The following is a 16,760-nucleotide window of genomic DNA, read 5'->3' as shown; positions in this document are numbered from 1 at the left end:
CTTTTTTAGGGGAAAAACTTCATACACAATATCGAGGTGAAGTTAACCCTGTATTGCAGACACTACAGCTGGGGTGTTCTTGGATCAATTTCGTTTTCACTGAGGCAATTCATTTGAAAAAAGCTATTTAACTGTGTGGGTAGGTTGTAGTAGTGACTGGACATACACATAGAACTGAGGGAAGTAAATGGGCTTGAGTAAATGCTTTATGAACACTTTTCATTACAGGTCAAAGGTTTACAAAAGTGTTGGGGTCCATATTCCATATTCTCAGCGGTATTTTCTATCCAGGTATATCTATGTTGCATTGTAGCGAGAATTATATGAGAGTAGACCATATTCTTGTGTTAACCCATTGTCTTTGTTGTTTCAGATCCTATTCCCATGCTGTTCCTTCCCCATCCTTTCCCTCACCTCATAAATTGAAAGCCCTGTCGATATCTTTATATCAGGAACTTGGGAATATCAGGAGGTGGATCATTTATTCTGCTGCGACTGAATCCTGTGGAGCTGGGCCAGACACTTCCACTACACAGCGTACAGTGCCCAACCTCCCACCTACATCCACTAGTGCTGCCTGTGCTCGCACCAGTAAGAAGGGACGAGTGTCCTTCACCCCAGGCACCCCTGCCCCTGTCCCCTCTGCTAACATCAGTGCTGAGTCTGTGGACCTTTTGCGCCAGCTGTGTGTGGGACAGACAGCTCTCCTCAATGCCTTTCTAGACCATGTCAAAAAGTTGGCACAGGTGGTTGCTTTCATGGAGGGTATTCATTCAGACATGAGTGGGCTACACCAAACTGTCCAGTATTTATCCTCCACTGTGACAGCAGCCCTTGTACTGACACAATCTTATAGTACAGTCCCTTTGTCCCGCCGCTGCAGGTGGCTACATTGACGATAGTGACCACACACCACAGACATCAAGAGCCAGATACAATACACACAGCACACAGCAGCAGCAGCCCAAGCGGTCCAGGGCAACGACACCATCTCCACAGAAAACTAAAGCCACCCCAGAGTGCAAAGACAAAAGTCTGTCAGGCGACACCAAGAGCCACAAAGGCAAGAAGGAGGCCTCAGGGTCACATGCCTCAGAGGCATCCTCAGCCCAGGACTCTCCTGTCCCAAAACCTTCTGTCCCAAAATTGTCTCGCAGAGACAAGCAGACCGTTTCAGTGCCCGCTGAGAAGGTGGTGCCTGCTAAGAGTACACATAAGAAGAGCTCCAAGGCAGATTCACCCACAACTTCTACTCCCATCCAAAGCCCTGTGAAGCAGGGAAAGGAGGGTACTGTAGGGGGTACACCTGGTAAACAGGGGATGTAGGGGCATTGGCAAAGCCAGGCGAAGTGTCATGCTAGATCCAGCATGTCCCCAGAGGGAAGGGGATTGTCTGCACCAGATGCAGCTTTGGAGGTGAGTGTGCCTGTTGTGTCTACACAACTTTCCATTAATCTCAAGACAGGGAAGCCATTTTGACTCCCAAAGAAGTGGAAAGGCACCCCTATACAATCTCCCTCGTACACTGTGTCTCACGGCAGCATGACTCCACCTCTATGTGCCACTACACCACCTGGTCCAAGCAGCCCTAGAGCTTCTCAGGCCACTGATGCCTCAGCTGCGAAACTTTCTCCTGGGTCCAGTCCTCCGAGTTTCCCCGACACAGCCACCTCCCAGTCTGACCGACAGGCAAGTCTGAGTGGAAGTCCCCCTCACACAGCTGGAACAGTCCAGCCGAACTGCCAAGCCATGTCTTCCCTGGACCGGAAACAAGCATCCTGGGACAGGTTTCTGGCTAACATCCCTCATCATCCAGGCTAGCTTAAATCCAGTTGCAAAGTGAGCGAGAGACCCACGTCCGGGCATACCCTGCCAATTTAGGGCAAAGAAAGCAAACACAAGGAGATGATGGACGGAGCGCTAAAACTTTTAAGACACTTACGCCAGTCACAGATCTGGGTTGAGTTCATCATCGTTCTTTAGCTTACTTCGCCACCTCAGTTCAGACAGAGCTATGTGCAAATCAGTTTTGACCCTGTGCTTAATGGGAACAGTCCAGCCCAAACTGCCAAGCCATTTCTTTCCGTGACCGGAAAAAGCATCCTGGGACCGGTTTCGGGCTAACAGCCCTCATCAGCCAGGCTAGCTTGAATCGAGTGGCAAAGTGAGCCAGGGACCCACGTCAATGGCTTTATTTTGTGTTTACCTTATCTGGACGACAGTGATAGATTCACCGTATTCTTTTAAACATTATGGTTTTGTAAATAGGTTAGCCTTGGATAAGGCTGCATAGGCCATTTATGATTTGTATGTACATATTGTTCACTGCCCTCCCTCTCTCACTTACCTTCACACTCGCACATTGCTGCAGTTATCCCTCCCTTCACTTTTGGGGCACCTCTTCACAATTTTATTGACACATGTGGTGTTTTTCAACATGAGAATACATGTTCAACATGAGTAAATATGTTTAACATGAATAATCTTGTTTGCAATTGATTTAATAGGTGATGTTGATGTTTCAGTTTAAGCTTGCTTCCACTGGGACCTTGTATTGGACTGTTCCCTTGAGGCACAGGGTCAAGAATGATTTGTATGTAGCTGGGTCTGAACTGAGGAGGCGAAGTGAGCTAAAGAATGATGATGCATTCAACCCCGATCCGTGACTGGGGGTGAGTGTCTGAAAAGTTTCAGCGCTCCGTCCATCATCTCCTTGTGTTTGCTTTGTTATAGAGATCAAAAGCCAAACAAAAAGCATATGTCCATCGGTACTTGATGTGTTTTCTCCTTAGGTTATCAGTCACTGGACAGAATTGTTGGTGTCGAAGTAACATCACAAGTGCAATATTCTTAAAAAGAGAGAAAGAAGCCCTGTGGAATGTGTGTATCTCTATCTTTCAGGCTGCCAGGAGGATGGCTTCTTTAGTCTTAAACGAATACATCTTTGCTAAGACATGCCGTGGGCACTTTCTCTCACCCAGAGATTGTAAGCCAACACAATGGACCCTATATTCAACTGAGGCATTAAGCCACCCATTTAGAGGCCCTTCACAAAGGACCCTCTATGCCCTCCTCCAGGTCTCTAATCCTTATGTTTACCATGGCGCGATCTATTTTCAGTGTCTTCACATTTGAGGAGGGCTGTCTGTAGCTCTTGTTGGAGTGTACAGGACAAATCCGCCATCTGTGTGGTGCTGTGTTCTAAGTCGTTAGTTTTGGTTTCAAACTCCATTACCCAAGTGCACACTGAGTCTATATCCTGTTGGAGTTTTGTGAGTCTGTAGCAGCTCCAAGGAGGAAATCAAGTCTGCCTTAAGTTCCTCACAGAGCTCTTTATAGAAATCTTGCAAGGAAGCAAGCATATCTTCCTTCATGAGCGGCCTATTGTCGGTACCGGGTGGCACCAGCCTGTTGTCATGTGACTCAGCCGGGGTAAAGTAGCTAGAAACCCTGTTGCGTTGTTGCTTCTTTGGAGGCATAGAGGCAGCAGGACCAACTAGGTGGGACTGTCTGAAGGCATGGTAGAGGCGGGTTGCTAAATGTCCCCTATGAGGTGGTGCACCTGTTGGGGTTATTTGGGTAATTTCTTTGCAGAACCACCACTCAAATTTCATTAATGTTCTTATACTATTGTGCAAAGCCTTGGAGGAGGGTCACAGCCTGCAACACAAGTCTCCATGACTGGCATTATAGATGGGTACATTGGTAGGATTGCATCTGCCACAGTCAGGGTATCCACATTCCCATCTTCCAGCCGTGTTCAGCTATGGTTGGGTAAACATGTATTATAGTGGCCAGTGGGACAACCAGCTTCTTATCTGGATTCTGATATAATATATTTTGTACTTTGAGAGTGCATATAAAGATCAAGAAATGCCCCTGCTTTAAGTAGTAGATTGCCTGTGGTGCAGACAGATTTGGCTTGGCTGGACTTCACTGTGCCACTAAGAGTCCGTCAGAGCCCTTCAGATAGCTCAAAGAAGTAGCGCTGTCTCTAAGATATATGCTGTTCAGAGTGCAAGAGATCCACCATCTTGAGGTCCAGCAATGAGCTCAGTGGTTTACTGATAAGGAGGGGGCTTGTTATTATTAGGGCCTTTACTGATAATTAGTAAAGGATCAGCAGAACGTATCTGTTGCATTACAAAGATGGAAGACTCTCCCAACCCCCTTTCAGCTTATTCCAGGCCCCTGCATTGCAAGCACAGGGTCAGGCATACGGCTCTGGTAGACTGCAATACATGTTTGGGTCCTTACAGTCACTTTCCGTCCAAACGGAAATCAGCTGTGCCTCTACAATACCCTCCCTGCAAGCTAGGGTCCTTTATCGTGAGGCGAGTGGCAGGGGCCCCCGAACGGAATTATGGACACTCTGGCTCAGGGGACGCACTCGCAAAATGACATTGGGCCACTCAGGGCTCCCTCTCCCGTCCACTTTGTGGGATCACTTTGGTGCCTTGTATGAGCTCTTGTGGATGACTGAGGGGCCCTTCAGGAGTGGAGAGCATTGGACTCTGCAGCTTTGTTCCATCGCCATCTTGGCCCCAGGGGCTTCAATCAAATCTGGTTAGAATCCTCAGATTAACCAGTCAACAAGGCTTTGCAGGGTGCCCCCAACACCACCCACCCACACCCTCCTGTGGTCGTCCGGACAGGTTACAGGTCAGTACGCTGCAGATTGCCTTAACTCTGCATTATTCAGAAGCTGAGCCATTGTAGTTCACATCCAGCTGGTAGTCAAAATATTTGAATGTAAAAAAGTTTCCTGTGGCAAATTAAATTATAGGGACTTGTTTTAAGTGTGTTGACATGTGTGGTGTGGCTGCGCTATTGTACTTTTATGATTTTTGGGTCCTTTTTGCCATTAGTAACTTTTAAAGCGCAGTTTCTGAATAGGAATGGGCATATTCTTTTGTAGGTGGGTGCACGTCCATTCATAAACCCTTCCTTACTCCTCCATTAACCCCTCCCATTTTGTATTAAGTATTACCCATTTTTAAGCTACTTCCCCAGTTCTAAATTTACTAAAAATATATAGGGCCTGACTTTGATCTTGGCAGTACTACCACCGTCCTGCCTTGGCAGTGTTCCCAAGTTCTCCATCAAGGTGATAACGGTCCGCTCACCATATTTAGATGTGTTGGCAATAGACGGGAGACCAGCGCTGTGGCGGTCTTCCCTGCTGGCTAACAGTACTCCCTTGCCGACATGACGGTGGGTTTGAAGCGAGCTGATTTAGATGTCCCCAGTGTCCTGGAGGCAGTGTCCTGACAGAGTGAGGCCACAGTGGTGTGGAGACAGGTAAGTATACTTATCATCAGATCAGTACACATATATGTCGTGAAACTGTCAACATGTGAATGTAGGTAATGTGTAATGTACATAGTTTTACATATAGCATTGCACTCCAACAACATCCACAAGCTATTGAATGTACGCCCACTCCTCTCACAAAAGCCTACGTCATGGTCAAGTAGCAGCAGCACAGGGTGGACCTGCACAATGGCATTCAAGATTGAATCAGTGGTGCAACCCCCAAAAAAGGTAGGTGCTCACCTGTGTTTTCTTCCATTTTACAAACACTTGCTTGACAGATTCCCTGTCACAATTGTCACAACGCAAAAGTACATCATAATCTGGACAGTAAGAATCTTGTGGGACTCCTTCTGACAGCAGCTTCTGCCTCTGACTCTGTCGACGTGGGAGGAATATTCTGGCATAGACAGCAGAACTGTGGCTGTCTGCCCTCCAGTGACCAGCCAACATCTAATTCGAGCGGGCAGACTGCCAAGGCGGCGGGTAGAAATACTTACAAAAAAGCAACAGCCGGACAAGTCCCACCAAGATCTAAATCAGGCCCCTAGTTAAGTGTGCGGAGACTCCCCAGTTGGGGCAGAGATCTCCGGACAGAAAAACATAGGAGAGGCGGAGGCAGAACCTCTTCATTTAGGTAAGTGAATAGAATTTTGTAGTATGTTACCAGTACTATTTCAGTAGCACTAAATATACTACAAAATGCAGTTTGTGCATGGCCCCATATAAGTTAATATTTGTGAATAGGCCCCACTATGTGGGCTTTTACTGAATTGTCGATAGGAGTGTGCGTTGTTGTGTATGCAGCTTCAATGGTTTGTAAAAATTCACCACTCTTGGTGGAAGAAGATGTTTTGTCATTTTTGACTAAGAGCACACCCTCCCTGCTCCTGCTTCACTTTTGTGAACATTGCCAATTTTGTATCCAACTTAGTCATTGTGCAAACTAAAAATTGTTCTCCAATGAAGAAACAATGTTGATTTCAAGAATTACATTATTGGTATGTGGATTTTGAATATGGTACCTCAATTGTGGAAATGTTCCAGTTACCCTTTATAGATAGATATGAGGCAATAGTCAAACAACTGTTTTGTTAGCATTTGAAGCCTTTAAAGTTCAAATATATAACTTGAAATGTCTTGGAGTCAATGCAGGAAGTTTTGAGAGAAAAAGTTGAAACAGTGAAAGGCAATGCCTGCTCACTGTATCTGATGTGCTGTCTGCATTTCATGCAATAATTCAGAGAATGACTAAGTTACGTACATGAAATTTAGACACCACATTCATAAAAAAGGCAAGCAACTATGTGCTGTCAGCAAAGCTGTGTCATGATCCCATTCTTTGCTCTGTGCTGATTCACAAGCGGTCTACACCATTGGTTTAGCCATCGACAGCACTTACATAAATTAAAACATTCTTTGAGTTAGCGCATTGTATGGTATTGTATATAGAACTCACTACCCCCATGTGGGGCGTTAAAGCACTTGCCTACATAGATAGCATGCTACACAGTGTAGGGTGTGTGGTTTGAGGGACTGTGTCTTTGTTTTGATTGTATGTAGGAAGTGTTTCCATGTCGTGCATGATGGCCACTGAAGTGTTGTTATCTTGTAATGGAACTCAGAGCACAGCAGTGTGATGGCTGATGAAGATTGTGTATAAGGCACTCTTTGCTGCATTGTTAACGTCATTTCAAGGATATGTATGAATCCATGGTTAGGTTTCTAACTTCTCCATATGTTGTTGGATATTCTCTGTGTTCCTTATACCATATGGTGGAAGTCTGGTACTTTTGCCATTGTCTGCAGGTCATATTCTCGGTCTTTGCAGTATTGAGCTTTAGATGGTTATTCATCATCCATGAGTTTATGACACAGAGGCAGTCATCAAGTTGTAAATTGTAGAGATATTCAGGGTTATCCAAATGATTTTGGTTGTCCTCTGCATAGTTATAACAGGTGCGGTTAAATGCTTTAATCTGATTTGTTTAGGTAGCTATTGAATGATAAAGAGGATGTGATGGACACCTGAGGAAGGTGTTCTTTATGAGGTGATGTGAAAGTGGATAGGAAGACTACACTTTGTCTGTCTGTGAAATGAGAAGGAATCCATTTTAGAGCATTTTCACAGATTCCGGGACCGTGGAGTCTTTGTTATAGTGACTAGTGTTGGATGAAGTCAAATGCCATGATAAATCCAGAAGCAACAAGGCAGCTGCTCTGTTCTTGTCTGTGTGAGTTTTAGATCATCACAGACAGATACAATGCCTTTGCCTGGTCTAAAGCTGAACTGTTGGTCTGACAGTAAGCCATGAGTGCATGTTGTGAAGGCATCAGAGCCCAGAAATAGAAAAAGATACTTACTGCTGTGTGTAGCCCAAACACTAAATTGGAGATGTTTCTAGTTAATATATGAGCTGGGGATGCAAAAAGAAATACTCATAGACCCCCTTCCTTACCAGAGCAGCGCAGACAACTAAATCATAACATTGCCACTGTGTTTCTGAGCTTTGCCGAAATCCTCTCAAATCTTTGAATTTTCAATTTTTTCTTGTCTTCTCTCATCCTTAGTTTACAAGGTGATACGTTTGCTTCATTTTACCAGAGAGCTGTTATAGATGGCTACTCCTGTCAAGTCACCTTATTGATACCTGACCCTAAAAAAAAGAACATTTTCCCCATTGACCCCTAGCCTAAACTATCAAACATATGCTACCAAACTCAATAATTCCCTCTTTCCCGATCTAGCTTGTTCCCTCCCTGGCTCCCTTCCCCCTCATTGAATTATACCAATTCCCTCCAATTACCACTTATTAACTCACTGACTTCTCAAAAGTGTGCGTGGCATGAAGCAGGGTGGCTCGTCATCTTTCTGAGTGATGGGTTGTTTAAATGTGTTCCCTGGGCGAAGCTGCGTTCATTGCTCTCCAGGTGAGACCACTATTGTAATCTCAGGCACCAAATTGCATTTTAATTGTGTTTTTAAACCTTGAAAATACTTTAAAAACTCTCCTGCTGACACTTGCTATTTTGCACCTCATTGCCACTTTGCACAAGGGAAATTGAAGGGAGGGAGGTGGATTGAACCGGCGGACCGCCATTTTGTCGATTAGCAGTCTAGTGTTTGGACGCTAGGCTATTTAGCCAGCACACTGCTGTGGACGCGCAGCAGAACCGTGCAGCGCACCTATTGCAAGCCAGTCTGCGCCCATCCGCGCTCAGGACAGACTCAGGGCCAGTCCTCCTGGCCATTTCACCCTCAATATCATGAGGTACACCAAAGAGGAGTTATACAGACTGAACTCTGGTAACGGTAGGCCTCGCTGCCCCTCTATCCCCCTAAAGGCAGTTCATAAAGGTATGGAAAGTACTTCTTGCTCTAGATACTGGTTACAACTCCCTCGCATCCTTGACCTGCCAGCTTTTGGCCCAGGTGTCAAGTCAGTCAAGAAGTCTAATGCCATTGATGCAGGTCCCTTAAAATGTATTTTACTCAACGCTAGATCCTTAATTAAACATAGCACGGAATGTGCGCTACTATTGGAGGAACTTGATGTAAAGCTGGCCTTCATTACTGAATCATAGACAGATCATGCATCAGGACCAGACCTTGTGAAAGCAACTCCCCCAGGTTTTCATTGTTACACATTGGGTAGGCCACACAAAAAAGGGAGAGGGATTGGAGTCATCTGCCATGATTCAGTGGAACCCAATTTTTTCACTGCCTCCAACACGTCCTGTGACGCATTAGCTTTTAATATTCATTCAGCATACCACAGAACCTTTAAAGGTATATTACTTTATTGCACACCTGGACAGAAAAGTGGATTTCTGGATACAATAGGTACCATGCTTGAGGAATGGCTGTGCCTTGACTCTTATACCGTACTGGGTGACTTTAACTTTTATCTGGAAATCCCCCTGGATCCGGATACCAATCAGCTGGAGCAAATCATGGGGGCTGGAAACCTCAAGCAGTTGGTGAAGACCCGACTCACGAAAAAGGAAACATCCTGGATGGGATATATTATAATAACTGCGACTTAGTTTGCACCTCAGATCTCCCGCTCTCATGGTCTGACCACTGTGTCATTCAATTTGAATTAAACAGCTAAGGAGGCCACTCAGCCAGTATAAAACCTACTCAGCATATTGTAACTAGGGCTTGGGGAAGACTGGACATTAAGAAATTTGAAAATTCCCAGAGGAGCTCAATGCGCCCTCTTCCGCTAGGAGTGGAAGATGCCACTGTAGCTAGGCACAACTTGTAACCACCTAACCCCTGGAAAAATGTGGACTCCTAAACTAGCTCAACTGTCAGCTCCCTTGTACTCTGATGAGCTTAGAGTCAAAAAACGAGCCTGTAAGCCATTAGAGCGGGTATGGCGTAAAAGGTACGCAGATGCAGATAAGGAAAGATATAACCACTGCATCACCACTTATAAGTAGTTTCTATTAAAAGCAAAAAAATAACGTGTTTCCAATACAAATAGAGTTAGCCAAATCCAGCTTAAATGAACTTTTCAAAACCATTAAAAAACTGTCTACTCCTAATACTCCTAAGAGCTAGGGCAACCCAGAATTTTGCAATAAAATTGCCGATTTCTTTAAACTTAAAGTAGAAATCAAAAAGCAAAGATGGGCGCGACACTGCTGGCCTCTCCACCGGATCGCCCCTCAGCATTCTGGGATTAGTAGTGCGGGTAGCACAGGAAACCGGAAAGTTCAAAGTGTATCACCTTGGTTGGTGCAATTCAGCTCTAGAAAGTTCAGTAATCTCTAGACCCGAAACATGGCCCGGGTTTCGGGATTTATATCCCTCATCAGTAGAGATAAAGTTCAGGGATGGTGAAGAAAGCCGCCGTATATCCGTCCAGGGCTTCGTTGCCTGCTCGGCACGCAGGTGCGTATCCCAACAAGCTCGTCGGCTTTGAAGGCTCGCAAAAGCCCTTAAGTAAAAAGCAAAGATGGGCGCGACACTGCTGGCCTCTCCACCGGATCGCCCCTCAGCATTCTGGGATTAGTAGTGTGGGTAGCACAGGAAACCGGAAAGTTCAAAGTGTATCACCTTGGTTGGTGCAATTCAGCTCTAGAAAGTTCGCTAATCTCTAGACCCGAGACATGGCCCGGGTTTCGAGATTTATATCCCTCATCAGTAGAGATAAAGTTCAGGGGTGGTGAAGAAAGCCACCGTAGATCCGTTCAGGGCTTCGTTGCCTGCTCAGCACGCAGGTGCGTATCCCAAAAAGCCAGTCGGCTTTGGAGGCTCGCAAAAGCCCTTAAGTAAAAAGCAAAGATGGGCACGACACTGCTGGCCTCTCCACCGGATCGCCCCTCAGCATTCTGGGATTAGTAGTGCGGGTAGCACAGGAAACCGGAAAGTTCAGAGTGAATCACCTTGGTTGGTGCAATTCAGCTCTAGAAAGTTCGGTAATCTCTAGACCCGAGACATGGCCCGGGTTTCGGTATTTATATCCCTCATCAGTAGAGATAAAGTTCAGGGGTGGTGAAGAAAGCCGCCGTAGATCCGTCCAGGGCTTCGTTGCCTGCTCGGCACGCAGGTGCGTATCCCAAAAAGCCAGTCGGCTTTGGAGGCTCGCAAAAGCCCTTAAGTAAAAAGCAAAGATGGGCGCGACACTGCTGGCCTCTCCACCGGATCGCCCCTCAGCAGTCTGGGATTAGTAGTGCAGGTAGCACAGGAAACCGGAAAATTCAAAGTGTATCACCTTGGTTGGTGCAATTCAGCTCTAGAAAGTTCGGTAATCTCTAGACCCGAGACATGGCCCGGGTTTCGGGATTTATATCCCTCATCAGTGATAAAGTTCAGGGGTGGTGAAGAAAGCCGCCGTAGATCCGTCCAGGGCTTTGTTGCCTGCTTGGCACGCAGGTGCGTATCCCAATAAGCCCGTCGACTTTGGAGGCTCGCAAAAGCCCTTAAGTAAAAAGCAAAGATGGGCGCGACATTGCTGGCCTCTCCACCGGATCGCCCCTCAGCATTCTAGGATTAGTCGTGTGGGTAGCACAGGAAACCGGAAAGTTCAAAGTGTATCACCTTGGTTGGTGCAATTCAGCTCTAGAAAGTTTGGTAATCTCTAGACCCGAGAAATGGCCCGGGTTTCGGGATTTATATCCCTCATCAGTAGAGATAAAATTCAGGGGTGGTGAAGAAAGCCGCAGTAGATCCGTCCAGGACTTCGTTGCCTGCTCGGCACGCAGGTGCGTATCCCAAAAAGCCCGTCGGCTTTGGAGGCTCGCAAAAGCCCTTAAGTAAAAAGCAAAGATGGGCGCGACACTGCTGGCCTCTCCACCGGATCGCCCCTCAGCATTCTGGGATTAGTGGTGCGGGTAGCACAGGAAACCGGAAAGTTCAAAGTGTATCACCTTGGTTGGTGCAATTCAGCTCTAGAAAGTTCGGTAATCTCTAGACCCGAGACATGGCCCGGGTTTTCGGATTTATATCCCTCATCAGTAGAGATAAAGTTCAGGGGTGGTGAAGAAAGCCGCCGTAGATCCGTCCAGGGCTTTGTTGCCTGCTCGGCACGCTGGTGCGTATCCCAAAAAGCCCGTCGGCTTTGGAGGCTGGCAAAAGCCCTTAAGTAAAAAGCAAAGATGGGCGTGACAATGCTGGCCTCTCCACCGGATCGCCCCATAGCATTCTGGGATTAGTAATGCGGGTAGCACAGGAAACCGGAAAGTTCAAAGTGTATCACCTTGGGTGGTGCAATTCAGCTCTAGAAAGTTCGGTAATCTCTAGACCCAAGACATGGCCCGGGTTTCGGGATTTATATCCCTCATCAGTAGAGATAAAGTTCAGGGGTGGTGAAGAAAGCCGCCGTAGACCCGTCAGCATTCTGGGATTAGTAGAGGCACCTGCGCGCCTTAAGAGGTATCTGGACCTATGAATATTTTCGGCAGCCCACGCAGCAACCCTGTGCACACGCCTAATCTCTGCTGATGAGCGTTAAGGAACGCGAAACACGTGTCCGGGGATGGCAAGCACACCAGTGAACACCCTCAAGACTCAACACTCGGGTAGAAGCGCACCCGCTGATACCGACTACATTGACCATCATGCTCCGGGGTCACACGCTGATGGGACGAGCAGTGTGCGACCTCATTCGGACATACTATTTATACAGGCTCCCTTGAGCCGGTGGATTTGACGACCTCGAGACAACGCACCTGCGCGCCTTAAGAGGTATCTGGACCTATGAATATTTTCGGCAGCCCACGCAGAAACCCCGTGCACACGCCTAATCCATGCTAATGAGCGTTAATGAACCCGAAACACGTGTCCGGGGATGGCAAGCACACCAGTGAACACCCTCAAGACTCAACACTCGGGTAGAAGCGCACCCGCTGATACCGACTACATTGACCATCATGCTCCGGGGTCACACGCTGATGGGACGAGCAGTGTGCGACCTCATTCGGACATACTATTTATACAGGCTCCCTTGAGCCGGTGGAGGTGACGACCTCGAGACAATGCACCTGCGCGCCTTAAGAGGTATCTGGACCTATGAATATTTTCGGCAGCCCACGCAGCAACCCCGTGCATACGCCTAATCCCTGCTGATGATCGTCAATGAATGCGAAACACGTGTCCAGGGATGGCAAGCACACCAGTGAACACCCTCAAGACTCAACACTCGGGTAGAAGCGCACCCGCTGATACCGACTACATTGACCATCATGCTCCGGGGTCACATGCTGATGGGACGAGCAGTGTGCGACCTCATTCGGACATATAAAGTAGAAATCATCTCTTCTTCTTTCACCCAAGCCAACAAAAAGGCACAGATGCACTCTCATATGAAGGGACTGGACAGTATCGACCCTCCACTGGTACTTGACCAAGTCATACCCCCGGAGATATCAGAAACGATCAATGTTCTGAATTCAATCCCTTCAGGAGCCCCTAACGATCAGTGCCCTGTGCCGGCTATTAAACAAATTCCAGAGGTGATTGGAATCGCACTCACGCCCCTGCTGAATGCCATTTTTACTTCGGGCATATTTCCCAAAATTTGGAAGAAAGCCTCTGTTCTTCCCCTGCTGAAGAAACAAACTCTGGACCCTAAAGAACCCAATTACTACAGGCCGATCTCACAGCTCCCATTCCCTGCCAACATTTTGGAAAATGCAATGAACATCCAACTCAATGCATTTCTTCTGTCTAACAACTCTCTGGACCCATCTCAATATGGGTTCAGAGCAGACCATTGCACTGAGTTGGCTTTGTTGAAATTCACAGAGGAGATAAGAGAGGCCGTAGACAAGGGAGGCAATGCCATACTGATTCTGCTTGACCTGTCTGCGGCCTTCGACATGGTCATCACGAAGTGTTGATGGACCGGCTGTATGATATTGGAGTTGAAGGTCAAGCATGGAAACTCCTACAATCATTTCTATCTGATAGGTCACAAACCGTAGATTTGGATGGCAACACGTCCTAACCTTTCTCACTTCCATGTGGGGTGCCAAAGGGCTCATCACTCAGCTCAATGCTTTTTAATATATATGTGGCACCCCTGGCAGGAGTTATCAGGTCCTTTGTCTTCCAACTCACCTCCTACGCTGATGACACGCAAATAGTGTTGAAACTGACTGAGGGAGGGGAAAAGGAAACAGGGGAGCATTTCCATGACTTTATGAGTGCAATTTCGGTCTGGATGTCCTCCAATTATTTAAAACTGAACTCCAGCAAGACAGAGGTCATAAAGTTTAGGAATAATCCTTGTGTGTGTACACCTGAATGGTGGCCGGATGACCTTGGTTCTTGTCCCATACTCACGAGGAAAACCAAAAACCTTGGGGCATTGGTGGACAATAAACTCACCATGTGGGACCAAATAAGTATGGTGATCTCAGCCTGCTTTCTGGTCCTGAGAATCATAAGCAAAATTACGTTTTTTTTGACCGAGAGCAGTCTCAAGACAGTGGTAACGGTCCTCATAATGTCGTGCCTGGACTACTGTAATGGCCTATATCTTAATGCCCAAAAGCAACATATCACTCGGCTCCAACTAGCCCAAAATGCAGCTGCCAGAATGCTGTCAGAAATGCCGAAATTTGTCTCCATCAAAGAGGAACTCAAGAAATTGCATTGGCTCCCGGTCAAATAAAGAACACGCTTTAAGGCACTATCTACCGTTTTTAAGGGCACTATTGGAGCTGGTCCTGAGTTCCTTAGGTGCAAATTCCAATGGTATGCCCACTGGTGCCAAAAAAGTGCAAGTCCCTGCATTTAAAAAAGTCAATTGGAGAGGCTGGACTTTTATTACCTGTGCCCCTAGGGCATGGAATGAGCTTCCTTTTCATCTTAGGAATGCCTCTGATCTCCTCTCGTTCATGAAGGGTTTGAAGACATGGCTTTTCTCCCAGTAGCTTACACTCTAGTTTCCCCAGTAACTAGTACTTAGCGCCAGGGCACCCCAGGGTAACTGTGCACTCTACAAGTGCGATTAACATAACATAACATAACACTGTAGACTGTTGTATCCTGACGTTACACATTTTGATAATGACACACTGTGGAGGCAAACGCACTATGCTTAAGCAAGAATTAATCCGCATATTCAATTATTTCCATTTCGTCTTTTTTTTCATTTGATAGATTAATCCGCATTGCCAGAGCTGAGGGGTCAGCGCGGTTGCAGAATAAATCATAGTTTTTAGTGCACTTTGTTACAATTAAGTCCCAAATTTAAAGTTTTATTTACATTTGTTTTCACTTTTACCTTTTTGCATCACTGGATGAAACATATGTTTGGCTTTCCTGCTGTCAACATTTCATCGTACTCTGTTAAGGTATAGTTCAGTTTCAACTAAGATTTTGACTTAGCCCCCACAACCTCTGCGTTCAGAATCAAGAATGTTTTACTTCATATGCTATTGGCCACATGCTAGTTGATGTTAACTAGGTTTGAGTGACCTAGAATTCCACCAGGGCTTTAGGCACACTGGTTATGTGGCATTTAATGTGTCACATATTCACTAATTAGTCAGCATGTCAGCAATTGTCAGTCCTTTAACTGTTTCAGGGGAGTGACTCCACTGCTAAAATCCAAATGGCAGAAATGTCATAGTCTTAGATCTTTGTAGGTTTATATGAATTTAATTTTGAAGTACATGCCAAGTTTGTTATTCCATCAGTCTGTGCCAGGCAGATCATGTTGTATGATCATGTATTAAACAGTGATCAAGGTATCAAACTTCAAACAGTAAAGTGCAGTACTGTGAGCCATCACACATATTGTACCAATGCATGTTGCTAGTTGTACTACAAATCATTATTTTTTTCGTGGAGCACCTGGGTAGTTAATTAATCATCCTGATATGGACACCTGTCTATTCCGGGCACCTCTACACTCAGTGAGTCAGACTCCTGCTTTAACTCACAGAATCAACAGAGATCAGATGTGGAGTACACCAGGGATCCTCCCTCAGCCCCACCCTCCTCAACATCTACATGGCCCCCCTCTTAACCATTGTCAGGAACCACGGGCTCAACATCATCTCCTATGCCGACAACACCCAGCTCATTTTCTCCCTCACCAAGGAACCCCACAGCACCAGGCAGAACTTCTAAGAAGGGATTAAAGCCATCGCCACCTGGATGAAGAAGAGCTGCCTCAAACTCAACTCTGAGAAAACAGTAGTTCTCATCCTCGGCTCCATCCCCTCTGCATGGTGGCCCCCTGCCCTCCACCCTGACATACCATGCACGAAACCTCAGCATCATATTGGACTCATCACTCACTATGAACCGCCAGATCAACGCTGTATCCTCTGCGTGCTTCAACACCCTCTGCATACTCTGAAAAACCTTCAGATGGATCCCTCCAAATCCAGAAAAATGGTCATGCATGCCCTCATCACTAGCAGACTGGACTACAGCAACACCCTCTATGCTGTGGTCAACAGAGAACTCCTCAGCAAGCTTCAGATCATCCAGAACGCTCCCCATCAAAAGAAGTATAACCTTCAAGCTCCTCATGCACAAATACAAGGCCCTCCACAACATCGGACAAGCATACCTGAAACAACCGCATCTACTTCCGTGCACCTAAGCTAAACCTACAATCAGACAACCTCTCTCTGGCCACCATCCCACACATCTACAAGACCAGAATGGGTAGAAAGTCCTTCTAACTCACTGCCAAGACCTGACACGACCTTCCCCTCCACCTCTGGCAAAGCCCTACACTGCTCCAGTTCAGGAAGGACCTCAAGACCTGGCTCTTCAGAGGACCCCAGCACCCAAAGTAGCCGCCCGCCTGTGAATAGCTTCACTTTACAAACCCCTGATTGATTGATTATTTTTTTCATGGGCCACCTAGGTATTGAACTAATCATCCTGATATGGACGCATGTCTATGCCGGGCACCTCTACACCCAGATGGCTGAAGTAATGAATTAAGATAATTATCGGAAACACTTGT

The sequence above is a fragment of the Lissotriton helveticus genome, chromosome 12 (assembly GCF_964261635.1).
Source record: "Lissotriton helveticus chromosome 12, aLisHel1.1, whole genome shotgun sequence".
Classification (NCBI taxonomy): Eukaryota; Metazoa; Chordata; class Amphibia; order Caudata; family Salamandridae; genus Lissotriton; species Lissotriton helveticus.
The sequence above is the reverse complement of the archived record's forward strand: the minus strand, read 5'-3'. Positions refer to the sequence as shown.